At 40.8% G+C, this 27454-nt stretch overlaps 1 protein-coding gene and 1 pseudogene across 2 annotated transcripts in view; one reads left to right on the top strand and one right to left on the bottom strand.

Moving 5' to 3' along the window:
- The window catches only part of ERC2 (ELKS/RAB6-interacting/CAST family member 2), a gene marked incomplete at both ends in the record, with an annotated part of 833862 nt that overhangs the window by 208477 nt on the left and 597931 nt on the right, over positions 1–27454 (top strand). The gene's annotated exons all lie outside the window — the stretch shown is intronic.
- On the bottom strand, positions 25188–25890 carry LOC309828125 (adenylate kinase 2, mitochondrial-like; annotated as a pseudogene). Its single transcript has one exon. The product of its transcript is annotated as an adenylate kinase 2, mitochondrial-like (transcript).

Genomic DNA, 27454 nt, shown 5'->3' with positions numbered 1-27454 from the left:
TGTGATTTTTTTGTAGACTTGAGTCTCAGGCCCAGAAAAAAGGAGATAAAATTTATCCAATATTTAAAAGTTTTAAACCTTGACCAAGATAAAATTTGACAAGAAAGCAGATAAAGTTTAAGGGACAACTAAACAGAATTAGGCAAACAACTTGAGGTACCACCATCTATATTACCAGCTATTGATTCTCCATACCCATTGGATTTGCTGCCCAGTGCTCTCCTTTGGGAACACAAATGGATTTGTTTTCTTAAGTGAGTGTTCCCTCTGCCTTAGTCTTGTTCTTGGCATCTTTTGCATCTGGCCTTGTGACCTGATGGTAGTTTTGGTGGCATTGCCCACAGCTGGCAAGACTGTTGTTATTTTAATGCCTTTAAATAGTCTGTCTGAACCACAGCCCTTGGATACCAAAAATCAACATTGTAAAAGATAATGGGCCCTAATGATGTGGGTTGTTAGGTGGTTAGCTGAGTTACAGAGGGTCTTGTTACTGGTCCAGAGTTTGGACAGACATTAATCAGATGCTGGAGTAACTGGGATCCTGCTCAGAATGCAGTGTTCTCCAGTGACTCACTTTGTGGAAAGATACTGCCTTTTTCTAAGAGAGCACCCTGGACTTGGGGAAACAATTTGGAGATGGGCTTAATGAGGAAAATTTCCATAGTAATCATAGGTATTGTCATACACAATTATGGAACACAGGCTCTTGCTTGCTCTAATCAAGTATTTCGTTGTCTGTGGATTGAAAAATAAAATCTGAGAGCGTATTCCCTGCTAATTTCTTCAATGAAGAAGGTGTTGATATCTGGATGACAGATAGTAAGGATTGGGTCTATTTGTTTTATTTTGTTCTAAGACATGGGTATTCTATACAAGACAAGCAGTTATGTTAAGACAAGCTGTTTTTTTTTTATGAAGTGTTAAAAGAGTTTATGTGAAAATACTTTTGAAGAAACCATTCAAAGACAACCTGAATCCAACTTTGGGGCTTCATAATGAGATACACACACACATACACACCATTCTTCAAAAAAAAGTTTTCTTGCTGAGTATAAGTGACTCTGTTGGGGGCAGTGTTATGTCATATTGATGTCACTGGAAGATTCTTCAGTGCTTTCTAAATATGCATCTAATTAAATGTATATGTCACATTAAAAACTTCAGGGGAATTAACTACAAATGTTTGTGTGTCTCTTAATGAAAATGAGACCTTAAATAGAGTTAGCAGAGCAAAAGTAAAATTAAATCATGCATCCAGTCCACAAATATGTTATGAATGCCTGCTCTGTGGCAGGCCCTGTGTTGGGAGATGGAGTACCCTGGTGTGAGCAAGGCAAGCAACTCCTGCCCTCATGGAACTTAGAGTAGTCTGACTACTACACTCAAGGCTGTCTTGTGAATTTCCCCAAGACAATTAAAAAATACCTCCCATTAGGTCCTCTACATAAGGCTGCTCTTTGGGTTAGTATATGAACTTGTTATGAGATGGCATTTACTTAGCACTTATCAAGCTCATTATAAATAAGTATTATAATTCCTGTTCCCAAGCTTTCAGTTTGTCCCTTGTGTTTTCTTTTTTTAATATGCTTTTTTTGGGGGGAGAATAGTCACAAAGTAATTGGAATGAATTAGGGGATGCTGAATCCATGACCTGTCATAAACACAATATGGATAGGAGAATGTGCCTTTTCATCATATCTGGAAGATTTTCAGTTGGTATTTTATTTATTAAGTCATTTAAGAAAAGACTTTATGCAGATTTTTAAAGAAGTTGCTGTAAAATTATATATAATTAGAGAGTTTACCATAATTTGATAATTGGGCTTTTCTCAAGTAAGAAATAATCCTTCCTTTTGTCCTAATTAGGTTGAGTAGCATTTACCTGTACCCCTTTTAAGCCAGCGGTCAAGAAATGGAAAAGTGATCAGAAAAATCTGGCCTTCTTCATCTTCCACAAATAGCTCTTAGAGTTACTTTAAGGTCAGAGGCTCTCAGGCCACTGTCCTTCTCTCGGGAACTTAATAATAGTTTAATCAAGTCAAGGAGGAGATGCTGGGTGATCTCATTCTTGATAGACTCTGATAAGCTGGTAATGGGCAGAAATGTTTTCCCAACGAGGTTTAGGTTTCAGCTGCACAAAGAAACTGTCTTTCAGGAAATGTGAGCCCAGGTGCAATACAAACTTGTCTTTTGCCCAAGGGCTGTCTTAGCTGGAAGGCCCAAGAATCTTTGGACCTAAGGCACGTGTGACTTCAGTGTCAGTGGTTATGGAGTGCGTTTTATTTTTCCAAAGCAATTAGTAGCATAGCCTTGGCTGCCTTTTAAGAGCTTGAGTTTAGTGATGCTCAGAATTCTCTGCTGTGGTTGCCAACCGTCGTCCTTTATTCTAGATTGCAGTACAATTGTATATGAGTTCCTCAATCAGGACATTTTGGGAGGCTTTCTAGAGACACAAACTCATTATAATCAGATTTTGTCATTTTAATTTACTGTTACAGCTATTTATAAGAGTGTATAATGTCTTTTGGATAACTAAGAGAAACCAATTTTCATCCTCAAGGTAAGACATTTTTATATCCCCCTAAAACGCACTGCAGTTCATGGATAAGGTATCTTGAGGCTTTCAAAATGGAAAATGGAGTTTTCACCTGAGGACAGTCTTGGTTACAAGTGGTTATTAGGGAAAGTGATTGCAGACTTCGGGTATTGCCAACAGGCTAAATCCTCCTGTTCCACTCAGATGTCCTGCGGTATTCTGCCTAATGGTGGAATACAAAGATGGCCAAACCAATGTTCTGATGGCTGTTTTGATCCAGGCATTGGAAGAAGTTATGTTTTTGCAATCTGACTCTGAGTTAATGGCAACATTTGCTTCTTGTGTAGCCAAGCATGTTAATAAAGCACCGTTTCTGAAAGTGGTCCAGAGAACCGGCTTCTAGAAACAGAGGAATTCTCTAGAAACATATTAAGACTTAACGCTCCTAGTGTTGTAAAGAAGTTGTTCCATGAGAACGAATTTATTGTGCGTAAGAGCATATTCTTAACTCTTTATTCTTTGCTGATAGCAAAATGTATGCACCTCGTGGTTAGATATTGTCTTACTGTTGTTTTTTTTTAAGAAGTCACTTAACAATCTGGGTTTCTACTTAGGGTATAGCCTGTTGTACCCACTGAAGCAAATGGCTTTGATCAATCCCCCCCTGGTGGCTGGGCTGTGTATGGATAGATAGAGGATTATGGAGTGTTGGGAAGGGATACTTAGCTGGGCTTGTGTTTTAAGAGATGCTTAGAATTGCTTTATGTTCTCTTTTACTAATTCTATGCCTAGTTCCTTACAAAGGAAAAGAAAATTAAGGAAAAAGAGCTTGGTTCATGCTGATTTCTCATACTCCTGGAATAAAGTTTTGGTTTACATATAGTTCTCTTAAGAAGAGAAGAGTGACCCCCAAATGACTCCATCCCATGTTTTTTAAGTAAAAAAAAAAAAAGTATGAGCATTTTCATATAGTTCAAATAATAAATAATGATAAACTTCCAAATAATAAACTTCCATGGGAGAAGTCTCTACATGGAACAGAAGGGACACAGAGGAAGTGGTAATTCTATTTGTGTGCTGGCCTTGGTGCTGAGTGATGTACACGATATATTGTTCATCCCTTACAACAACCTTGAGAGATAGATACCCAGTCCACTCAGTTGCTCAAGCTGGAAATTTAGGAATTATCCTTGATTGTTCCTCTCACCCACTACATCCTATTTATAATCAAGTACTGATGATTATACCTCCACTTATATTTCACAGCCATTTGACTCCTCTCCATGTCCCCATCTAACCCCCTGGACTAGGCCACTATCATTGTTCACTTCTTTTCTGGTATCCCTGAGTCCACAGTTCCTCCTTCATCCTTTTTCTACATGGCAGCAAGAATGATACTCTTAAAAGTACATGTCATATCATGTTATTCTCCTGCTTAAAAACCTTCAATAGCTCTCTATGACTTTTACTGTGAAGTCTAAATTCCTTCCCATGATCTAATCCTTATTAATGATGCCCCTTGCTTTCCAAGCTCCAGAACACTGATTTGTCAGTTTTTCAAACATCCAATATCTTTCCTTTGCCTTTGTCTAAAACCCAGTTCCGTTTGCTTCCTTTCCCCCTATCGGGTTCTTTCTCATCCTTGAAGTCTCTGTTTAAATACCACCTGTTGAGGTCTCTGTTTAAATACCACCTTCTTTGACCTTGTAATCCAAGTAGGTCCTTCCCCTTCTATGATATTCTCTCGTCACCCTGTTTCCTTCATAGCATTCCCTATTTAATGTTTAAAATTTCCTTCCTTATTTTTAGCTTTCTTGCCCACTAGACCACAGGTAGATACTATGTCTGACTTGTGTATCATGATTTCTTCAGTCCCTGGCACTGTGCCTGTCATATAGTACATAAACACCTGTCGATAAACACATGTTGAATGAACACCTGTTGAATGAATAAAGAAACTGTGTCAGAGTCCAAGTTCACTTGGGTTTTACGCTATTGCCTGTTCTCTCTAGTGAGCACCTAAGGTCATTGCCATTTTCTCTGCCACCCCCCACCTTCTGTTGTACAGAGGGCTGATGTTGCTGGGGGTTGCGGTTTGGCCCGTGGAGTCTTTATAGCCTAGATCCAGTCCCACAGTTACCCCCTGACTTTAACCATCATTCATTTGCTGGTAGTTCCTAAATCTGGGTCTTCACAACATTCTTACCTCACCTGTAGCCTACATTTCCAATGCCACCTGGGCACCTTTTGACTGAGCCCCAGGTGTCTCAAACATAACTTGTACAAAACTTGAATTCATCAAATTCTCTAGTTCTCTTTCTGTGTTCCTCATCTCAAGCCAATGGCACACTTTCATCTGCTCAGTTGTCCAAGTTAGAAACCTGTGCATCTTCCTTGGGAGATTTTTCTTATTTCCAAGTCAGTCAGTAAAACCTACCACTTTGAACCTCTGTGTATCCTTTGACTCAGGGCCCTTCTTCCTCTACCTACCATCTCTGCCTTAACTCAGGTCACTGTCTTCTCTGACCTATCACTACAGCAGCTTCCTTGTGGGTCTCCCTGCTTCAGGTCAGGTCAGCTCCAGTATATCCTAAGATATCTACTGGAAATGCACGTTTGATCAAGTCACACTCTTCTTGAGCCCTTACGTAGCCTCCCCATGGAGGTTGAGAGGAAGTTTCAAATCCCTTAGCACATTAGAAGGCCAGGGAAGTACATTGTACTAACTTATGCACAAGTTGTGGGGAATATATAGGGCAAGGATATGAAGAGCAAGACCTGATGTATCACTTGTACACTTTTTGATAAAGTAATGCCTGTGCTTACTCTGGTCTCCGTGCTTGCTATTGTGTATTCAGAGAGTACAAATCTCTTTTCATGGCCCCTTCTTCTTTATGTTTTCTCTGATCTCTTTCTAGTGGTCATTTTTCATCTGTATGTACACACACACACACACACACACACACACACACACACACACGTGTGTTTATTTCTGTTAGTTTCTACAACGTATAATTGTAAGTATGTTTTCCTCAGGCAGCCTGGGCTCTAGAAATTGATGAGTGTTTCTAGGTGCATGTTTCAGGTTCCTAATACCTGAAGTCAGAACCCAAGCATGTCTTTGTTGTAAAGTCTTGTGAACCCAAATGCCAAGAATTTTCTGAAAAATTTGAAAGTATCTAGTTTGTCCTTTTGTTCACTGTTGCTGTCACCACCATTGTCAATAACAATTAATACTTACTGAGCAAATGGTGAATTGTGAAATACTAGTGGATTTTGAAAATCAACTAATTGGGTCATGACAAACATGTTTTAAATAAAAAATATTAGAATAGAGCAGAGTGGAATAGAATCAGAGTTTCTCATGTTTAGTAAGTAGAGGAATTGTTTCATGAAACTTTCTGTTAAATCCATGTTGTTATAAACTGCTGTTGCCACCAGCATTGCATTCCCCATTTCTTCATGGGTACACAGCTGGACTGCATTTCCCAGATGCCCTTACATGTTTGGCCATGTGACTAAGTTTTGGCCAATGGAACAAGAGCAAAAGTGAATATACCACTTCCAGGCATGGCCTCTAGAAAACCTTGACTCAACTTATCACTCAAGTTGCTTCCTGTAGTAGGAAGCCTATACTAAAGTGTATTTCAGAAAATTGCAATCAAAAAGTTTAGAAGCTTTCGTATTATTGCATTTAATTCTAATAACCATGTGAAGCAAGTACTATTACCATTCCTATTTTACAGATACTGAAGCTGAGACACAGAGAGGTTAAGTTACTTGGTCAAGGTCATGGAGCTGGAGATTAGTGGAGCCAGGATCTGAATCCAGGCCATTAGTCTACAGAGCTGGGATTTCCATCATGACCTTGTGCCCTCTCTCATGACGATGCTTGTCTCAGGCACAGGCACAGCCAACGCCAAGAGCTTTTCTCACATAGGTGACTGGAGCTCAGTTTCCAGTTATCCTTTTTCATTGTTTTGAATCTGTTTTTATAAACATGATCTCCACAGACATTGTGAAAATACCATTGTGAAATATGACTCTGAAGGCTTCAAAGTGTCGTGTTGGGGATTAGCAGTGTTATTCCCAGGGATTCTAATGTGAGTCTGGCTGCCAAAAATCCCTTCCCCTGTTTTGGAAAGGACAAAGGGTGGGGGGTATAGTCCCATTTATAGGGGAGGAAGGGTAATTTCTAACATATGGCTCATGATTTACTATCTTGAAGAAACTTTTATCTGTGGCTTGGTAGCTAGGCGTCGTCAAGCCAAAGATGATGAAAGTGTTTATGAGGAATGGACTCACTAGTTCAATTATTATTTCAAGGGAATGGCCAACAGGAAAATTATACCAGTACAGTTTTTAGAAGCGAAACTCCAATTGTGTCTTTGTGGACAGCTTGATTGTTTTAGAGCAGTTTATTCAACTTCCATTATATCTTCTCAATAACTGATCTCAAGAAGTTTTAGTCTTAAGGAAGGAGGGAAGTCATCTGTCTTGTCACTCAGCAGTGAATTTAGATGGGAACTGCCTGACTGGATGTGGTTGTCTAGACTCCTTTGAGGATGGGCTGTATTTTTAATATACTTCACCTTTTTCTGCTGTTTCCCACAATGTATAGTACTGTCCTGTTTTAATTAAAGAGAACACACCGCCCCCCCCCAACATATCACATTTATACACATTCATGGAGAACAGGTCTGGAAAGCAAGTTTATGGCAGACTGTTGATGGCATTCATCTCTGGGATACTGGGATTACAGGTAAATTTCACTTTTTCCCCAAGCATTATGTGAACCCCGCCCTCACCCCCCCCAACCAAACCCTCCCAAAACCACTCCGCACTTTTGGCGGTGGCTCTTATGATCAGCATTTCTTTTTTAAATGTACGCCCCCTCCACCCAAAGCTGCTTACCAGCTGTAGTGGGACATGCGGACATAAGAGTTAAGTGTCAGTTCAAGGCCTGTCTCCTTTGCTCCAAGCTGGGTACTTCAGGTGAGTGCCTCAGTTTCCAGATCTGCATTTTACAATGGGAATAATGCGGGTTACCCTGTGAGGATTAGAAATGCAGTAATGCCTGTCAGCAGTTGGCAGGGGGCCTGCCCAAGTAGGGGTTCAGTAAACAGCAGCTGTTGTTATTTTTTTCTGGACACGTCTTTGTGGCTTGCTCGTCCCTCACATTGCCCCTCTCCTCTCCGTGCTCATGGCCCCCCTTCTCTGCCAGCCCCCATTTCCTCAGTTATCGAAATAGTTCCCGATGATCCAGCTTCCTTGAACTCCCCAAGTTAAGGAAGTCAACTAGACTTAGCAAACAGTGGTGGGTATCAGCAGTGGGCAGGCACTGTGGAGTTATGTTGGGGATTGGGGGGCCACCTTCTCCACTTTCCCAGGCCCCCCCGGAAGACATATACTTACACATGCAGAAAGAATATTGCAGAGAGCTAGTTAATAATGGCTAAGAGCACAGGCAAGGAATTGAATCTGAACAGTATTATTGTAGGCCACTCAGTTCCTCGGTTTCCTTGCCTGTGAAATGGAAAAAATTCTGAAGATTGAAGGATACAGAACATGTACAGTTTAGCACAGTACCTAGTACATGGAAACTACTCTAAAATGTTAGCTATTGTTATCTGCGTTCTAATGGAAATAAAAGCAAAGTGCAGGACAAGAAGGAAGAATTAATACGTGTGTGTGTGTGTGTGTGTAGCCTCCTGCAGTACATGGGATTTGAACTCTGCCTTTGAGAGACTGCAATGAATGAAGGGTGTATGATAGAAAGGACAACCTGGGGACTATGTTGGGAGGAGTGTGGATGGATGAATGTGACCGTAATGGCAGGATATTGGGGCGGTTATGGTGGGGCATGAAATCAGAGGGTGATGTGTAGCTTCTTTCTGGGAAATGGCTTCTGCCTTAGGTTTGAGACCATGTTGTCAATTTACTTCATCTACCCATCCATCTGTCTCTCCCTTATCTGAGCACTTAGCCTGGTCATTTTATCTCTCTGGGCCTTAGACCCCTCATCTGTCAAGTGAGGATAATTAATCACAGGACTTCGGGGAGTTGTGGTTGAGGGCTGTGTGAGAGAGGTGCTTGGTAATGGATGTTAGGTGCTCTTGTTTGGGCCATGTGCTAGAGGGTGTGCTGTGTGCTAGGGGTTAGGTAACTACTCAGTGTGCCCTCAGACAGTTTGCTGTGTAGCTCTTAGACTGGGCCCTGGTTTTTTTCCTCTGGACCTCCTGAGGAGTACAGCTTGCTTGTTGGTTTCACCTTGCTGCCAGCTTGCTCAACAAGCCCTCTGCAACGGCCTCCCATTTACCAGCTCTGCCTGTGAATGAACTCCACATGTGACCCATCATTGCCTTTCTGCCTAGGCTGCTTCTCACCTGTTACACTTTTCCAAAGGGACCATCTGCCATCTTGGGGGCATCCTATTCTTGTGACCATTTCTGTCCCCTCCCAGTGTGCATGCCCCTTTTCCAGCTTCCTGCCTTTCCTGCCCTTCCTGCATTGGCTTGTCCTAATGCCCTCCGAACTCCAGATGGTCATGAGGAGTGGGTCGCACCATTAAATAAATGTTAAATAGCCAACATTTATTGAACTACATTCCAGGTACCCTTCTAGGCACCACTGCATACTGGCTTTATACCTGTTAGCTTATTTCATCCTTGTAACAAATGGGACAGGTGCAGTTCTTGTTCCCATTTATAGATGAGGCCATGAGGCACAGAGAGGTCTCCATCCTATCTGAGGTTTTACAGCTGGTTGGTGGTAAAGCCTGAAGTGTTTGCAAATCAGATGTCCAAAAATCAGTTATTTATATGTTTTACAGGAGGAAGAGACTACTCTTCTTAGAGATATGAAAAAAATTCTAAAATCTCAAAATTTTTTTTTCAGGTACAGTCATTAGGAATCTCTGGCAGTATTAATAATTTTGTTACTCAGCCTCATACTTGAAAGGGAGTTGCCTGGCTAAAGTGTCAGATTCACGCTAGAGATGAGCCATTTTGAGATGTGCACGAGTGCCACCTGCCTCAGTTCTTTGATTTGTGCTTGTTGTCACTTACGTCAGTCCTTTTGTTTCAGTTTTCCACTAGTTTTAATACAATAACAAAGGCAAATGCAATAAAACATTCTAGAGTTGCACAGAATCTGCTGCAGAGAAAGACTAGATGGTGAGGATTTGGAGCAGATTTAGGGTTGACTTGCAAGCAGCACCAACAGGTTTTGTTCACCATCTGAAACCCTAAAATTCTGATGGAGTGCATGCATGGTGGTTTAAAAGGCTCCATCTGTGATGCCTGAAAGCCGAATGTTTGCAAGTCCCACAGGGGAAGCCAAGGAACCCCTGTGTCTAGGGCACTTCTCTTGGGGGTGGGGGGAATTGGCCCTGGGCTCATTCATGTGAGCCTACCTTGTCCCACATGGGACAGTGTCACACCATTTCTGATTCAGGAGCATCTTTGCTTGATGCAAAACAGCTCACAGTGGCTGAAATGGCTGACTGATTTTTGGCTGCTTTAGAAGATGGGTAAGGCTGGATGGACTCTGCCATTGTCAGATTGCTTGCGTGTGGAATGGCCAGTTCTTGGCACCATGTTTTAGGAATGAGATTAGAAGCTGGAGCTTTTCCGGGGAAGGGTCATCAGGGTGGTTCTTATTTGGGCTCTTACGTTCTACCAAGAATGGCCAAAGGACCTGGAGATATTTCAGGTAGAGAAGAAAATTCCATAAGAGATAGACGTGGCCTGGCTTCCCTTACTTGGGGTGCCTTCTTATGAAAAGGAACTAGATTTGTTCTGTGGAAGTTGCATGTCAAGAGTTGGCTGAGCTTTTAAAGAATGATAGCTGTGGGTCAGAATCTCAGCTTTGCTTCTCAGTGGTCTGATCTTGGGTTGCTCCATTATCCTCTCTGAGGCTTGTGTTTCCTCATGACAAGTGAGGATAAGATTTGTGCTTATCTCCCAAGTTTGGGTTGAGGGTGAGATGAGGTATTTTATGTCATGTACTTAGCACAGTGCTTGGGAAATGTCAAGAGCTCGATGAATGGCCAGCATGGGTGTTATTAAATTCTGTGTAATGAAGAACCACACCAGATGGAGGAGAGTCAGAGGGAGCAGATTTTGAGTTAACATATGTAAAGAAAACTTTCCAACTCTCAGAGTTGCTTCGTGGAGTTGTGACTGCCCAGCTGTAAAAATTTCAAACTTCAGCTCAGTGACCCACGTCAGGGATAGGAAGAGATTCACACTGTGAGTGAGAAGCTGCACCAGCTAGTTCCTATGGTGCTTTCCGATTCTATGAGCCCTCAATATCTTACACTATAAGGTTTTACTACAGATGGGTGTTTGAAATGAAAATGTTGCAAAAGAAATACTGTGTCCTTTTCTTGTAAAAATGTCACCACCACTACCACAGTGTGTTGCCTTCGTGGTCCAAAGTATGGCGTGTGTTTCCAGCCAGGGAAGTCTTCTGCGGAGGAGCCGCCCTCTCCTCCTGTGACATGCAGCCATCTGGACCGTGGGGGTGTGCAGGGAACACGCTGTTGATTCATATGCCATCCCCTGCTGGCATCTCTAAAATGGGCCCTCTGGTTAGAGCTGTGAAGCAAGCCAGGCCCTCCCTCCCCCACGCCTTCTTCAAGTACTTGAGAAAGAAAGGGACATGACAAAAAGTGTATAAAGATCTAAGAATGTGGAATGATGGTTGGGTGGTCCCTGAGGGTAACTGGACAGAAAGCCAGTGACTTTCTTCAATCCAGTTTTAGAATCTGTGACCAGAAGTATGATACCCAGAATTATGGCTCTCAAATGACATTTTAAGGTGGCCTGGAGTTCCCAGAAGGTGCTTTAGGGATCCCTGCAATGGAGTGGGTGGGCTCCAGGCCTTTCCTCTCCTCCCACCCCATCAGTCACAGTAGATCCACTTTCTTCCACTTCTTTGTTCTCTTCTTGAAACACTCTCCCAACAGGTGTTTGCATGGCTGGCTCCTGCTCATCCTCCAGGTCTTAGCTTGAATGTTTCCCACTGTGGGAGTTCTTCCCTGATCACTAGATTAAAGTTAAGGGGTGGCTAGTGGGAAGCAGCCGCATAGCACAGGGAGATCAGCTCGGTGCTTTGTGACCACCTAGAGGGGTGGGATAGGGAGGGTGGGAGGGAGACGCAAGAGGGAGGATATTTGGGAATATATGTATATGTATAGTTGATTCACTTTGTTATAAAGCAGAAACTAACACACCATTGTAAAGCAATTATACTCCAATAAAGATGTTTTTAAAAAAAAGAAATTTAAGGGAGATGATAACAGGGAAAAATAAAGTACCTTAACTGATACTACAGTTCAGAGCTAAAGAATTAGAAATTTGACCACATGTTCAGCATGGCTCTGGATCGTAAATTTCCCTCCCCCATTATCTCCATCTCAGCATCCATTTATTGCTGTTGTTGGTACAGCACTTACCTTCTGTATATATTTGCGGTTTTTAGTTTGTTTCTTTTCATATTTCTTCTGTCTCTCTTACCAGACAGTAAGCCTCATGATGGCAGGGACAAATCTGTTTTACTTCCTCCCTGTCTCTAGGATCTGTCACACTGTCTGAAACATACTAGATGCTCAATTTTATCATCTGTGTGTGATGTAGAATTTTGTTTGGGAACAAAAAAAACTTGTACTGTTAAAATGAAAGTTTTAAAGCCAGTTATCTAGAATAGAAGAAATGGAATCCAGCCCTACTCACTCTGTGCTGGTTCACACCAAAGCTGGAGTTCTGTGCACGACCTCTGAATCATGAACTATAGCAGATGCTAATTCTGCCTGGCTCAGACCCCCTGGCCTCCCATTTACTGGGCAGGTGTGCCCATCTTCCAGTAGCTGTGGGTGCTGCTGCCAAGACTCATACCTGTGATCTTTCCTAGAGGTGTGCCTTCATGTGGTTAGAGTTGCCATACTTCCTCCTGTCCAGAAGTGTCCAGGTAGCCCCCATGCAGTGACTAGAGCAGAGTTACAGAAGCTCAGCTTCCTGGAGTCAAGTGGGGTAAATTTTGGGGCAGAGGGGACTCCCCAGAGCTCCTGCGGGCTTAGGCTTAATTTTCTTTCTTTTTTAAAAAAATAAGATATAGCACAATATGATATTCGGTTTCAGGTGTACTACATAGTAAGTTGACATTTGCATACACTATGAAATGATCACCACAATAAATCTGGTAAGCATCCGTCCTCATACAAAGCTATTACAGTATTATTGATCATATTCCTTTTGCTGTGTGCTCTGTCCCTGTGACTTATTTTATAGCTGGAGGTCTATGCTTTTTAATTCCCTTCACCTGTTTCACTTCTCCTACCCACCTCCCCTCTGGCAACCATATTCTCTGTACCTATGTCTCTTTTCGTTTGCTTTGTTTTTTGGATTGCACATATAAGTGAGATCGTACGAGATCATCTCTGTATGACTTATTTCACTTAGCACAATACCTTCCAGGTCCATCCATGTTGTTGCAGATGGCAAGATGTCACTTTTTTTGGCTAACATTTCATTGTATATTTATACCACATCTTCTTTATCCATTCATCTATTGATGGACGCAGGTTGCTTTCATATCCTGACTATTGTAAATAAAGTTGCGGTGAACATTGGGATGTATATATCTTTTTGAATTAGTGTTTTTGCTTTTTGTGTGTGTGTGGGGGTAAATATCCAAAAGTAAAATTGCTGGATCATATGGCAGTTCTATTTTTAATTTTTTGAGGGACCTCCATATCGTTTTCCACAGTGGATGCATCAGTTTACAATTCCACCAACAGTGCACAAGGGTTTCCTTTTCTTCACATTCTCACCAATGCTTGTTATTTGTTTTCTTTTTGTTGATAGCCATTTTGACAGGAGTGAGGTGATACCTCCTTGTGGTTTTGATTTGTATTTCTCTGATGGTTAGTGATGTTGAGTATCTTTTCATGTGTCTGTTGGCCATCTGCCTGTCTTCTTTGGAAAAACGTCTATTCAGGTCCTCTGCCCAGTTTTAAATCAGGTTGTTTTTTGATGTTGGATTGTACGAGTTCTTTGTATATTTTGGATATTAATCCCTTATCAGATATATCATGCGCAAATATCTTCTCCCATTCAGTAGGCAGCCTTTATGTTTTCTTTTTTTTTTAATAGTTATTTGTTTATGTATTATTTATTTTGGCTGTGCTGGGTCTTAGTTGGGGCACATGGGATCTTCACTGCAGCATGTGGGCTTTTTTTTTTTTAATTAGAGTATAATTGTTTTACAATACTGTGTTAGTTTCTGCTAACAGAACAGAGTGAATCAGCTCTATGTGTACATATATCCCCTCCCTCTGGAGCCTCCCACCCATCCCACCTCTCTAGGTCATCACAGAGCACCGAGCTGAGCTCCCTGTGCTATACAGCAGCTTCCCACTAGCTACTATTTTACACATGATAGCGTATATATGTCAGTACTACTCTCTCAGTTCATCCCACCCTCTCCTTCCCACCCTGTGTCCACAACTCCATTCTCTACATCTGTGCCTCTTCTCCTGCACTGCAAATAGGTTCATCAGTATAATTTTTCTAGATTCCATATATATGCGTTAATATACGATATTTGTTTTTCCTTTTTCTGGCTTACTTCACTCTGACAGATTCTAGGTCCATCCACCTCACTACAAATGACACAATTTCATTCCATTTTTATGGCTGAGTAATATTCTATTGTATATATGTATCACATCTTCTTTATCCATTCCTCTGTTAATGGACATATAGGTTGTTTCCATGTCCTAGTTGTTGTAAATAGGACTTCAATGAACATTGGGGTGTGTGTGTCTTTTTTTTTTCACATGTTTATTGAAGTATAATTGCTTTACAATGTTGTGTTAGTTTCTGCTGTACAACAAAGTAAATTAGCTATACGTATATATATCCCCATATCCCCTCCCTCTTGAGCCTCCCTCCCACCCTCCCTATCCCACCCCTCTAGGTGGTCACGAAGCACCGAGCTGATCTCCCTGTGCTATGCAGTTGCTCCCACTAGTTCTCTATTTTACATTTGGTAGTGTATATATGTCAGTGCTACTCTCTCACTTCTCCCAGCTTCCTCTTCTGCCCCTGTGTCCTCAAGTCCATTCTCTATGCCTGTGTCTTTATTGCTGCCCTGCCACTAGGTTGATCAGTACCATTATTTTAGATTCCATATATATGTGTTAGCATACAGTATTTGTTTTTCTCCTTCTGACTTACTTCACTCTGTATGACAGACTCTAGTTCCATCCATCTCACTACAAATAACTCAATTTCATTCCTCTTCATGGCTGAGTAATATTCCATTGTATACATGTGCCACATCTTCTTTATCCATCCATCTGTCGATGGATATTTAGGTTGCTGCCATGTCCTGGCTATTGTAAATAGTGCTGCAGTGAACATTGTGGTACATGTATCTTTTTGAATTATGTTTTTCTCAGGGTATAATGCCCAGTAGTGGGATTGCTGGGTCATAACGTAGTTCTGTTTTTAGTTTTTTAAGGAACCTCCATACTATTCTCCACAATGGCTGAATCAATTTACATTCCCACCAACAGTGCAAGAGGGTTCCATTTTTTCCACACTGTCTCCAGCACTTACTGTTTGTAGATTTTTTGATGATGGCCATTCTGACTGGTATGAGGTGATGCCTCATGGTAATTTTGATTTGCATTTCTCTAACAATTAGTGATGTTGAACATCTTTTCATGTGTTTGTTGGCCATCTCTAGGTCTTCTTTGGAGAAGTGTCTATTTAGGTCTTCTGCCTTTTAAAAAATTTTTTTTTATTTACTTATTTTCAGTTTTGGCTGCATTGGGTCTTCGTTGCTGCGTGCAGGCTTTCTCTAGTTGAGTCGAGTGGGGGCTACTCTTCACTGTGGTGGCTTCTCTTGTTGTGGAGCATGGGCTCTAGGCGTGTGAGCTTCAGTAGTTGTGGCATGCGAGGTCAATAGTTGTGGCTCACGGGCTCTAGAGCTCAGGCTCAGTAGTGTGACACACAGGCTTAGTTACTCCGTGGCATGTGGGATCGTCCCGGACCAGGGATCAAACCCATGTCCCCTGCATTGGCAGGCAGATTCTTAACCACTGTGCCACCAGGGAGTTCCATTCTGCCCATTTTTTGATTGGGTTGTTTGTTTTTTTTGTTATTGACTGCATGAGCTTCTTGTATATTTTGGAGATTAATCCTTTCTCTGTTGCTTCGTTTGCAAATATTTTCTCCCATTCTGAGGGTTGTCTTTTTGTCTTGTTTATGGTTTCCTTTGCGTGCAAAAGCTTTTAAGTTTCATTAGGTCCCATTTATTTATTTTTGTTTTTATTTTCATTACCCTACGAGGTGGGTCAAAAAGGATCTTGCTGAGATTTATGTCAAAGAGTGTTCTTCCTATGTTTTCTTCTAAGAGTTTTATAGTGTCTGGCCTTACATTTAGATCTTTAATCCATTTTGAGTTTATTTTTGAGTTTTGTTTTGGTATTAGGAAGTGTTCTAATTTCATTATTTTACATGTAGCTATCCAGTTTTCCCAGCACCATTCATTGAAGAGGCTGTGTTTTCTCCATTGTATATTCTTGCCTCTTTTGTCAAAGATAAGGTGACTGTATGTGCGTGGTTTTATCTCTGGGCTTTCTGTCCTGTTCCATTGATCTGTATTTCTGCTTTTGTGCCAGTACCATATTGTCTTGATTACTGTAGCTTTGTAGTATAGTCTGAAGTCAGGGAGCCAGATTCCTCCAGCTCCATTTTTCTTTCTCAAGATGGCTTTGGTTATTTGGGGTCTTTTGTGTTTCCATACAATTTGTAAATTTTTTGTTCTAGTTCTGTGAAAAATGCCATTGGTAATTTGATGGGATTGCATTGAACCTGTGGATTACTTTGGGTAGTATAGTCATTTTCACAATATTGATTCTTCCAATCCAAGAACGTGGTATATCTCTCCATCTGTTTGTGTCATCTTTTATTTCTTTCATCAGTGTCTTACAGTTTTCTGAATAGAGGTCTTTTGCCTCCTTAGGTAGGTTATTACTAGGTATTTTATTCTTTTGGTTGCAGTGATAACTGGGATTCTTAATTTCTCTTTCTGATCTTTCGTTGTTAGTGTATGTGAATGTGAGAGATTTCTGTGCATTAATTATGTATCCTGCTACTTCACCAAATTCATTGATTAGCTCTAGTAGTTTTCTGGTTCATCTTTAGGATTTTCTATGTATAGTATCATGTCATCTGCAAACAGTGACAGTTTTACTTCTTTTCCAATTTGTATTCCTTTTATTTCTTTTTTTTCTCTGATTGCCATGGCTAGGACTTCCAAAACTATGTTGAATAATAGTGATGAGAGTGGGACCCTTGTTTTGTTCTGATATTACAGGAAATGGTTTCAGTTTTCCACCACTGAGAATGATGTTTGCTGTGGGTTTGTCATATTTGGCCTTTATTGTGTTGAAGTAGGTTCCCTCTATGCCTACTTTCTGGAGAGTTTTTTTTATCATAGATGGGTGTGAATTTTGTCAAAAGCTTTTCCAGCTACTGAGATTATCATATGGTTTTTATCCTTCAGTTTGTTCATATGGTGTATCACATTGATTTATTTGCATGTAATGAAGAATCTTTGCATCCCTGGGATAAATCCCACTTGGTCATGGTGTATGATCCTTTTAATGTGTTGTTGGATTCTGTTTGCTAGTATTTTGTTGAGGACTTTTGCATCTATGTTCATCAGTGACATTGGTGTGCACTGTTTTCTTTTTTTCTTGATATTTTTGGTTTTGGTATCAGGGTGATGGTGGCCTCGTAGAATGAGTTTGGGAGTGTTCTTCCCTCTGCAATTTTTTGGAAGAGTTTGACAAGGATAGGTGTTAGCTCTTCTTTAAATGTTTGATAGAATTCGCCTGTGAATCCATCTGGTCCTGGGCTTTCGTTTGTTGGAAGATTTTTAATCACAGTTTCAATTTCAGTGCTTGTGATTGGTCTCTTCATATTTTCTATTTCTTCCTGGTTCAGTCTTGGAAGGTTGTACTTTTCTAAGAATTTGTCCATTTCTTCCAGGTTGTCCATCTTATTGGCATATAGTTGCTTATAGTAGTCTCTTATGATCCTTTGTATTTCTGCGGTGTCAGTTGTAACTTCTCCTTTTTCATTTCTAATTTTATTAATTTGAGTCTTCTCCCTTTTTTTCTTGATGAGTCTGGCTAATGGTTTATCAATTTTGTTTATCTTCTCAAAGAACCACCTTTTAGTTTTATTGATCTTTGCTATTGTTTTCTTCATTTGTTTTTCATTAGTTTCTGCTCTGGTCTGTATGATTCCTTTTCTTCTACTAACTTTGGGTTTTTTTTGTTGTTGTTGCTCTTCTTTCTCTTATTGCTTTAGGTGTAAGTTTAGGTTGTTTGAGAATTTTTTTGTTTCTTGAGGTAAGATTGTATTGCTATAAATTTCCCTCTTAGAACTGCTTTTGCTGCATCACATAGGTTTTGGGTCATAGTGTTTTTGTTGTCATTTGTTTCTGTATTTTTTTGATTTCCTCTTTGATTTTTTCAGTGATCTCTTGGTTATCTTGTAGCATATGGTTTAGCCTCCATGTGTTTGTGTTTTCTACAGGTTTTTTTCCCCTGTAATTGACATCTAATCTCATAGCATTGTGGTCAGAAAAGATGCTTGATACGATTTCAGTTTTCTTAAATTTACTGAGGCTTTATTTGTGGCCCAAAATATGATCTATCCTGGAGAATGTTCCATGTGCACTTGAGAAGAAAGTGTATTCTGCTGTTTTCGGATGGAATGTCCTAAAGATACCAGTTAAGTCCATCTGGTCTAATGTGTCATTTAAGGCTTGTGTTTCCTTATTAATTTTTTGTCTGATCTATCCATTGGTGTAAGTGGGGTGTTAAAGTCCCCCACTATAATTGTGTTACTGTTGATTTCCCCTTTTATGGCTGTTAGTATTTGCCTTATGTATTCAGGTGCTCCTATGCTGGGTGAATAAATATTTACAATTGTTATGTCTTCCTCTTGGACTGATGCCTTAATCATTATGTAGTGCCCTTCCTTGTGTCTTGTAACATTCTTTAAAGTCTATTTTGTCTGATATGGGAATTGCTAGTCCAGTGTTGTTTTGATTTCCATTTGCATGGAATATCTTTTTCCATCCCACCACTTTCAGTCTGTATGTGTCCCTAGGCCTGAGGTGGGTCTCTTGTAGACAGGATATATACAGGTCTTGTTTTTGTATCCATTCAGCCAGTCTGTGTCTTTTGGTTGGAGCATTTAATCCATTTACGTTTAAGGTAATTACTGATATGTATGTTCTTATTACCATATTCTGAATTGTTTGGGGTTTGTTTCTGTATGTCTTTTCCTTCTCTTGTGTTTCCTGCCTAGAGAAGTTCCTTTAGCATTTGTTGTAAAGCTGGTTTGGTGGTGCTGAATTCTCTTAATTTTTGCTTGATTGAAAAGCTTTTGATTTCTCCATCAAATCTGAATGAGATCCTTGCTGGGTAGAATAATCTTGGTTGTAGTTTTTTCCCTTTCAGCACTTTTAATATATCCTGCACTCCCTTCTGGCTTGCAGAGTTTCTGCTGAAAGATCAGCTGTTGACCTTATGAGAATTCCCTTGTATGTTATTTCTTGTTTTTCCCTTGCTGCTTTTAATATTTTTTCTTTGTGTTTAGTTTTTGTTAGTTTGATTAATATGTGTCTTGGTGTGTTTCTCCTTGGGTTTATCCTGTATGGGACTCTCTGTGCTTCCTGGACTTGATTGACTATTTCCTTTTCCTTGTTAAGGATGTTTTTGATTATAATCTCTTCACATATTTTCTCAGTCCCTTTCTTTTTCTCTTCTTCTTCTGGGACCCCTATAATTCGAATGTTGCTGCACTTAATGTTGTCCCAGAAGTCTCTGAGACTGTCCTCATTTCTTTTCATCCTTTTTTCTTTATTGTGCTCCTCAGCAGTTATTTCCACCATTCTATCTTCCAATTCACTCATCCGTTCTTCTGCCTTAGTTATTCTGCTGTTGATACCTTCTAGTGTATTTTTCATTTCATTTATTGTGTTGTTCATCACTGATTGTTTGTTCTTTAGTTCTTCTAGGTCCTTGTTAAACATTTCTTGCATCTTCTCCATCCGTGCCTCCATTCTATTTCTGAGATTCTGGATCATCTTTACTATCATTACTCTGAATTCTTTTTCAGGTAGATTGCCTATTTCCTCTTCATTTATTTGGTTTTGGGGTTTTTTACCTTGTTCCTTCATCTGCAAGATATTTCTGTGTCTTCTCATTTTTTCTAACTTACTGTGTTTGAGGTCTCTTTTCCCCAGGCTGCAGGGTCGTAGTTCCTCTTGCTTCTGGTCTCTGCCCCCAGTGAGTGAAGTTGGTCCAGTGACTTGTGTGGGCTTCCAGGTGGGAGGGACTGGTTCCTGCATTTTGGAGGGTGGAGCTGAGTCTTTTCCCTCTGATGGGCAGGACCATGTCAGGTGGTGTGTTTTGGGTTTTCTGTGAGCTTAGTATGACTTTAGGCAGCCTGTCTGCTGATGGGTGGGTTTGTGTTCCTGTCTTGCTTGTTGTTTGGCAAGAGGTGTCTAGTGGTGGGGGCTGCAGGCAGTTGGGTGGAACTGGGTCTTGGATTTGGATGGAGGCCTCTGTGAGAGCTCTCACTGTTAATATTCTCTGGGGCCAGGAATTCTCTGGTGGTCCAGCATCCTGGACTCAGTGCTCCCACCCCAGAGACTCAGGCCCAACTTCTGGTCGGGAAGCCACAACCCTGCAAGCTACTTGTCATGGCAATAAAGGGGATTAAAGAAGAAGAAAAAAAAAGACAAACAAAACCCCAGACAAATGGTAAAAGCAAAATCAAAGATTGAAGAACAGAAACAAAGAAACATACCCAAAAGAAACAAAAACAACCAAAGAAAACAAAAAAGAAGAGAACACCACACAGACAAAAGAACACCAAAATGAAATCAAACAATTAAAAACAGAACTAACAAAAACAGAGAACAAAAAACAAAACCAAAGCAGAGTGCCAGCTGAAGAATAAAGCAACGAAAACAGAAGAAACAGACAAAAGTGATTAAAAGGAAAAAAAAAAGGAAAAGGGAAAAAAACCACAGGACAACAGAAGAGCAAAGTAAAAATAGAAATACAAAAGATTAAAAATATATTAAAAAAAGAAAAAACAGAACAGAAAAGCAAAGTAAAAATAGAAATATATAAAAAGATAAAAAATATGTTTAAAAAAATCCCCAAGGACTACGTAAAAATAAAAATTAAAAAAACCCCCAAAAAACAGAACTAGCAACAGAACAAATCAAAACATAATAGTAGTAATAATGTTTTCCTGGGGTCTCAGCTGTCAGTGTCCTTGCCCCCGCTGTGAGCCACAGCCCACCTCTGCCTCCCCACGAGGCCCTCCAGTGCCTAGGCTGGTCTCTGGATCTGCTGTGGGCCTGTGGAGACAGCTTAGATTCTGATCTGGCCCTATTCCCACATGTGCTTGCCCCCAAAGTCCACGGCTGCTAGAGTTAGACTGTTTTCATTTGTGGGAACACTCGTCCGCTCAGATATTCTGTACACGCAGGGTCTCCCTAGCTGATGACGGGGATTTAACCTGCAGGTTGTACAACTGATGGAAAGATTTTCGCTCCTCTTCCTTAGTCACCCCACCCCTGGGGCTTGTCTGTGGTTTTATCCCCACCTCTGCATGTGGGCCACCCACAGGAGTTTGTTACCAAGGCTTCCCTGGAGCACTTGGGTCTGCCCTGGTGAGGACAGGGTGTGGAGGTGGTATGGCTCCTTGCATCATGGGAGCCCTGGCAGTGCCAGGTGTGCAAGGAAGCCAGCGGCCATGGGCTGAAGAGATATGACCCTAGTGGGAGCCTTTTCTAGTGCCTGGTGGAAGTTGCTGAAGGCCAGCCCTGGCTAGGCTTTTTCTAGTGCCTGGTGGTAGGCATTCGAGGGCCAGCCCTGGCCGGGTTTCTTTTAGTGCCCAGCGGCAGACGCGTGAAGATCAGCCCTGGTAGGACTTTTTTTATTGCCCGGCTGCAGGTGCCGGTTTGTGGAGAGACAGAGGCTACAGTGGTGGCTCCGTGTGACTCAGCAGTAGTGCCCTGCTTCCATCACAGTCTGGTTTTCCTTCATAGGCATTCCCTTTTGTGGATTTCCTCCCTCCCGTCCCCTCAGGCCATCTCCCCACAGCCAGTAGCAGTCGTCGCCCCAGGTTTGCTCTCTAATCACCACGCACCAGCTCCCAGCCCCTGTGTGCACTGGTGGACACACATCCCTGCCTGGGGCACGCAGGACTGTGGTGGCTCATCTGCCACAGATCGGTTGCTTCAACCTCCTCTGACAGCCTCAAATGTTTCCCTTCTGTCCCAACCTATTTTGCTGTCGGTGAGGGGGCTTCCCCGGATGTGGAAATCTCTCCCCTGCTTCATTTCTCCCCTCCACCCCCCATGGTGCTGGTCCTGTCCCACTTGCTCCCCTCCTCCTTCTCCCTTCTTTCTTTTGTCCTACCCAGTTATGTGGGGATCTTTATAGTCCTTTCTGGTGTCCAGGGTCTTCTGCTAGTGTTCTGCCTGTGAGAACTGTTGCATCTTTAGATGTATTCCTGATGCATCCGTCCTCCTACTCGTCTGCTATCTTGGAACCCCCCGCATGCCGGCTTTTTAGTTGTGGCATGTGGGCTTCTTAGTTGAGGCATGCAGACTCTTAGTTGCAGCATGCATGTGAACTCTTAGTTCCCCAAACAGGGATCGAACCCGGTCCCCCTGCATTGGGAGCATAGAGTTTTACCCACTGGGCCACCAGGGAGGTCCCGTTTATGTTCTCTTGGTAGTGTCCTTTTCTGTGCAGAAGCATTTAGTTTAATGTAGTCCTATTTGCTTATTTTTGTTTTTGTTTTCCTTGTCTGAGGAGACAAAGCAAAAAAAAAAAATACTGCTAAGATAGATGTCAAATAGTGTACTGCTTATATTTTCCTCTTGGAGTTTTATGATATCAGGTCTTATATTTAAGCCTTCAATCCGTTTTGAGTTTATTTTTGTATATGGTGTGAGAAAGTAGTCCAGTTTGATTAGTTTGTATGTAGCTGTCCAGTTTTCCCCACATCATTCACAAGGCTGTCTTTTCCCCATTGTATACTTTTGCTTCCTTTGTCATAAATTAATTGACCATATAAGCATGGGTTTATTTCTGCACTCTCTATTGTGTTCCATTGATTTACATGTCTGTTCTGGTATCAGTATGATACTGTTTTGATTACTGTAGCTTTGTAGATGTAGGTTGCAATTAGGGAGCATGATACTTCTAACTTTGTTCTTCTTTCTCAAGATTGCTTTGGCTCTTCAGAGTCTTTTGTGTTTCCATATAAATTTTAGGATTATTTGTTCTAGTTCTTTGAAAAATGCATTGGAATTTTGATAGGGATTGCACTGAATCTGTAGATTGCTTGAATAGTATGGTCATTTTAACAATATTCAGTACAGTCCATGAGTGTGGCATATCTTTCCATCTGCTTGAGTCATAATCAATTTCTCTCATCCCTGTCTTACAGTCTTCTAAGGACAAATCTTTTACCTCCTTTTCTAGGCTTATTCCTAGGTATTTTATTCTTTTTGATGAAATTGTAAGCGAGGTTGTTTTATTACTTTTTCCTTCTGAGAGTTTGTTAATGAATACAAATGCAACAGATTTCTATATATTTTGTATCCTGCAATTTTACTGAATTCATTTATTAGTTCTCATAGTTTTTTGGATTTAAGATTTTCTGTATATATTATCATGTCATCTGTAAATGGTGACAGTTTTACTTCTTTCTTTGTAATTTGGGTTCCTTTTATTTCTTTTTCTGATTCCTGTGGCTAGGATTTTCAGTATTATGTGTCTTGCTTAACTAAGACTCCTGATACTATGTTGAATAAAAGTGGCAAGAGTGGGCATCCTTGTCTTGTTCCTCAATTAAAGAGAATGCTTTCAGCTTTTCTCTGTTGAGTATGATGTTGACTGTGGGTTTGTCATATATAGACTTTCTCACATTGAGATATGTTCCCTCTATACCCACTTTGTTGAGAGTTGTTACCATAAATAGATGTTGAATTTTGTCATGTTTTTTCTGCATCTATTGAGATGACCATATGATTTTTAGTCTTCAGTTTGTTAATGTGGTGTACCACATTGATTAATTTGAGGATATTAAACCATTGTTGCATCCCTGGGATAAATCCCTCTTGATTATGGTGTATGATCCTTTTAATGCACTGCTGAATTCTGTTTGCTAATATTTCATTGAGGATTTTTGCATCTATGTCCATCAGTGATATTGGCCTATAATTTTCTTTCTTTGTGAAAATCTTTGTCTGTCTTCGGTGTCACAGTGATGCTGGCCTTGTAGAATGAGTTCAGAAGCATTCCTTCCTCTTAATCTTTTGGAATAGTCTGACTAGGATAGGTGTCAGCTCACCTTTAAATGCTTGGTAGAATTCACCTGTGAAGCTGTCTTGTCCCGACTTTTGTTTCTTGGGATTTTGTTTTAGAAGTAACTGATTTCAGTTTCATTACTGGTAATCTGTTCATATTTTTTTATTTCTTCCTGATGCCATCTTTGGAGATTGTATGTTTCTAGGAATTTATCCACTTCTTCTAGGTTATCCATTTTATCGGCATATGACTGTTCATAGTAGTCTCTTAATCCTTTGGATTTCTGTGGTGTCGGTTGTAACTTGTCTTTCATTCCTCACTCCCTCCCTCCCTTCCCTACTTCCTTTCTTTTTTTTTTTTTTTTAAACAAACTTTTAACATAGTTAAGAAAGGCACCTCATTGAAAATAATACATCACAGTGCTGTTGAGTGATCCCAGTCACAGGATTTGAAGATGGAAAGGACAGTCTTTGGATAATGTTGCTTAGGACACTTGCTTATTTATTAAAAAGGGTTCTTTCACACGACATGGGTGGAGGAAGGCAAGAGTGTAGGAATGTGGCATATGCTGGGTGGCTGCCAAGAGCTTACCCACGAGAGCAGGTGGGCTGGTAAATCAGTGATAAGTTGGGAGGGGAGTGAGACCAGCTGCCCCACCTGCCCCATGACTCCAGTAAACCTGATGTGCTGAGCCACTGCTCCCATGTACACACTCCATATCTCTTTCAAATGGAGAGATGACTTTTTGATCTCATGGTATGGGGAGCCAGGGTTAGTAGTTAACTCCTGCCCTGTTCCAAGCTACAGGACAGACAGGACAACAGTGTGATTTCCTGCATTCCTGGGCTGGCATGAGGTTCCCATAAAAGCTGAGGTCTTAGGGCACTGGCTTTAAAAAATACTGTCACCAGTCTGGAGTAAATGACAACGTGATTCCTTAGAAATAATACTGCCTCTCCCTGTTTCTATTTATACCCTCCAGTCAGTGTTTTAAAAAATTAATTTTTCCCTTTGCTTATACTTTTTGAGACTTCTACTCCATGTAAAAGAAATCGCTTCACCACAGCACTGCTGCTCTTCCCATTCTCCTCTTGACCCCTCACCACTCCTCCCTCTCCATCCTTACCCTGACCACCCCTGCCCTCTGCCCAGTATCTAAGAGCAGGGATCATGCCGTGGAGTGATGAGCAGTGGTGCAGCCTTGGCCTTCTGTTACTAGGATGTAGCTTTGGAGAAGGCTGCTAGGATGCTTGCAGACATGACATCGGGGGTCTGGGATGAATCAGTGGTAGAGTGGATCCCCCGTCTACTGTAGTAAACCAGTGGGGTTGTCTGAGTGTGGTAGGCCTCCAGGCAGATTTTTAAGGCCTTCTCATTATCATCTGATCGGTGGACCAAGGGTTCCCCTGTGATGTCATCTTTCATGGGCTCCCTTGAGAAGTTGAACTCCTTGTGGTAGGAATGGCCACTCTGGGGGTGAATCTGTCATCCTGTGATTCTCCAGATCAGCAGAGAGTCTGGAATGCTGAATTCAGTCACAGAATCAAGCTTCTGTTTCCTCTTTTCCATGAGGTCATCAAGCATTTCTGCCTGCCCCACAGTTCAAGGGAAGCCCTCTAGAAGAAAACCATTTTTTGCATGGAGGGGTCTCCAAATTTTTCTCAATGCACTCCACGACCATTCCATCTCTCACCAGTTTCCTGGCATCCATAGTTGCCTTCAGCTTTTTTCCCAGCTCTGAGCCGGAAGCCACTATGGCCTTCAGAACGTCTCCAGAAGCCAAATTGCAGACACAGAAGCTTTCAGCGAATTTGGGTGCCTGGGTACCCTTGCTGGCTCTGGGCGGCCCCAGCAGCACTGACCGGATGCCTTTAGGACACTCTTGGGCCCATTTGGCTGCGGGCACGTTGGGAGCCATGGCTGCCGAAGCCTCTCACTCTCTTTCACTTCCGATTTTATTTATTTGGGCCTCTTTCACTTTTTTCTTGATGAGTCTGGCTAAAGGTTTATCAATTTTTATCAATTTTATGTTTTCTAAGAACTAATTCTTAGTTTTATTGATTTTTTTTCTGTTTTTCTTAGTCTCTATTTCATTTGCTTCTGCTCTGACCTTTATTATTTCCTTCCTTCTACTAACTTTGGGTGTTGTGTGTTCTTTTTCTAGTTCCTTTAGGCATAAGGTTAGATTGTTTATATGAAATTTTTCTTGTTTCCTGAGGTAGGTCTGTATTGTTTTAAATTTCCCTCTTAGATTTGCTTTTGCAACCCATTCATTTTGGATCATTGTGTTTTCATTTCCTCTTTGCTTCAGGACGCACTGGTTGTTCAGTAGCATAGTGTTTTGTGTGTGTGTTTTTTGCAGTTTTTTCCTTGTAGTTTATTTCTAATCTTATACCATTGTGGTCAGGAAACATGCTTGATATGATTTCAGTCTTTTTAAATTCATTGAGATTTGTTTTGTGGCTTAGCCTGTGATCTATCCTGGAGAATGTTCCATGTGCACTTGAAAAGAATGTTTTTCTGCTGTTTTTGGATGAAATGTTCTTTATGTGTCTGTTAATTCCATCTGATGTATCATTTAAGATCAGGGTTTTCTCATTGATTGTCTGGATGATCTGTCCATGGAGGTAAGTAGGGTGCTAAAGTTCCCTACTAACTATTGTATTACCGTCAATTTCTCTTTTTATCTCTGTCAATATTTGCTTTATGTATTTAGGTGCTCCTATGTTCAGTGCATATATATTTACAATTGGTGTTTCTTCTTGTTGGATTGATCCTTTTATCATTATGTAATGCCCTTCTTTGTCTCTTGTTACAATACTTGCTTTAAAGTCTGTTTTGTCTGATATAAGTATAGCTACCCCAGCTTTCCTTTTGTTTACATTTGCATGGAATACTTTTTCCATCCTCTCACTTTCAGTCTCTGTGTGTATTTAGCTCTGAAGTGAATCTCTTGTAGGCAGCATATAGATGGGTCTTGTTTTTATTCATTCATCCACTCTGTCTTTTGATTGGCAAATTTAGTCCATTTACAATTTAAAGTAATTCTTGATAGGTACATACTTATTGCCATTTTGTTGATTGTTTTCTAGTTGTTTTTGTGTTCTTTTTAGTTTTCTTACACTTATTTTGCTCTCTTCCCTTGTGATTTGATCACTATCTTAAGTGTTTGGATTCCTTTCTCTTTTTGTGTGTGTTTCTATTATAGTTTTTTGGTTTGTGGTCACCATGAGGTTCATATAAAACAATTTATATGGGGTTATTTTAAGTTGATGATCTCTTTAGTTTGAATGCGTTCCAACAACCCTGTGTTCCTCCCAACCACATTTAATGTTTCTGACATCATATTTTATATCTTTTTATTTTGTGTATCACTTAACTACTTATTGTGGATATAAATGTTTTTTGCTACTTTTGTCTTTTTGCTTTCCTACTAGCTTTATAAGTGGTTGATCTACTCCCTTTACTGTATGTTTGCTTTT

The sequence above is a fragment of the Grampus griseus genome (genome assembly GCF_964374135.1).
Source record: "Grampus griseus genome assembly, chromosome: 10".
Lineage (NCBI taxonomy): Eukaryota > Metazoa > Chordata > Mammalia > Artiodactyla > Delphinidae > Grampus > Grampus griseus.
This window is presented reverse-complemented; position numbering and strand designations above follow the sequence as displayed.